Raw genomic sequence first — 2,343 nt, forward strand, 5'->3', positions numbered from 1 at the left:
AATCATTAATTGGTAGTCAAACTTTTTCATAATTTTTTAATCCTTGAATCATCAAATAATTGATAACTAATTGTTTTGATGTTACTGTCATCCTCTCAAACATTATTTATTTGGCAGGGAGTCCAAAACACTCAATAAGAACACATTTTAAATCAAATTTTATATTTGATTTATTTATATTTTTCCAGTTATTCTAATCATAATTCCATAAGTGACATATAAAATTGGGACAAAAAACCAGCAAACTTGGGAGACATATAGTTCGAGCTCCAGGAGACATTATTGATATTTCCTCCACCTCATTTGTCAACTTGTGGAAAGATACGATATTGGTGTGTGGCAGTTGCTGAAAAATCAAAACCCTAACTTCACAAGAGAAAAATGGAAACCCTAGTTTTCTCCATGGGCGCATGAACCCAAAATCATGTCTGCCCTACAACTCCCCACCTCTCACCTGACCTACTTATCCAACACAATCCGTTTCCTGCATCCAAATTAACCAAATTTATTTGGGAAATCCCCAATTCAGAATAAAAGCAGCAGCACTGTGGTTTTCGCAAGATCAGAGAAAGAGACTTGTACCAGAAAAAGTTTTGTGGGTGCCTAATATCTTCCATGCAAATTCAGCCATGTGTTGGATTTTAGTTTCTCTTACATTCATCAATCTTAAATGTTTTGTTGGTAAAGATCTAAAATGTTGGGTTCTCCATGATTTTTCAATTTCATGTATTGGTAGGGTACATGAAACCCTAAGTGAAAGGAAAGTTAGATGCAAGAACAAGATCTGCCTAGGCAATTGCTTAATTCATGATGGGAGTTAAGGGGCTTAATTAGTTAAATGTATGAAGCATGTTGTAAACCCATTTGGACAAATGACAAACTTTGTGTTAATTTCGGTATATCATCTTAATAAGATTATAAAAACAAATTTAATTACGTACTATTGTATGCAATTGCATGTCACAAATTCATAATATATATATATATATATATATAAGCTAATTTTGTAGCTGACGTTGGAATTTCATTAGGACACGAGGCACACATATTTAGCCACAAATAATGGGACGAACTGTGTCTTCGATGTAGAAGGGATTGGTGATGAGATTAAGTAGGTTGGGGGGTTCATGTAGTACTTTCTACTCAGGCTTTTGGTTCTTTATGGAGAAAAACTTCGGCATAGCCTAACTTGCCACTAGACCATGCTAGTGATACTCTCATTCACTCAAAATTGTTCACTTGTTAAGATTTAAGTTAAGTTATTGTCGGCTGCATTTTTTCAAATGATTTTTTTTGATAATTTTATTGTGGATAATATAACGAGAGAGTTCTTTTCAATCTACATTGTAATAGTAATCAAAATGATTTGATGTACACAAAAGCGATTAAGGACAAGAACTGAAATGGAAAGAGTAAAACTGATTGATATGGATGGAAAACTCTCAATCAATCAACATAATAATCAACGAAGAGGACCTAAATCTATGATTCAGTTTGAATCCAATAATTAATTAATGGTTTTTAGAAAAAGATGATGTGAAAGATTATGGCGTCTTTCTTTGATCACAACATTCTCATGTGAGCTTTGTCTCCTTGATTATATATCACAAATGTTAGGTTAGTGATCAATCCCTTTCTACCAAAATAAGGTTATATGCCTCTAAACGCAATTAGTTTGGAATCTTGGAGGTTAAGGAAATGGAAAGGAATTTGAACCGTCCAAATTGTGCTGTGCATGCAGCATTATACGATAGATAAGGATAATCGATCCATCATTAATGAATTAAGATCGTAATTAGGGTATGTACGACTAATAACAATGTGATCGATTAACTAAAGTGTGATTAAGAGTCTCCTAATAGCCAAGAGCTTCAAAGTGGACATTGAGACCCACTTGCATGTGCCTCTAAACGTACAAAAATGGAGTCCAATTAATTAGCATAAAGTATGCGCGTCACTAGATTTTAAGCTGGTTAGGTTTTTGAATAATATTGGTTGAATTGATATCTTCTTTTTTCATGGCTTTTGAAGAAGGATCGACTTTGTGGTGCATGGTAGTGGTCTGTGGTTGGCACTTGGGTTAGGGTCCATAAAAAGAAAAGTAGAGATTAATTAACGGATTTGTTTAAATTAGTGACTTCCACAAATTATATGAAGTAGGTACTTCAAGTTTGTACGATATAATCTGTCGTGTGGGTGTCTCTAACTATCAAATAAGTGCAAAGTTTTTATTAATTAAAATGTTCCTAAAGATTGTTTAGTGTGCAGCTAATATGAAACTAATTAAGTATGTAGAATTAGAGGATAAAACGATTTACATGAAATAGAATACCAAATGTGATT

Source organism: Pyrus communis, chromosome 2 (genome assembly GCF_041283825.1).
Source record: "Pyrus communis isolate YQ-2024b chromosome 2, ASM4128382v1, whole genome shotgun sequence".
Classification (NCBI taxonomy): domain Eukaryota; kingdom Viridiplantae; phylum Streptophyta; class Magnoliopsida; order Rosales; family Rosaceae; genus Pyrus; species Pyrus communis.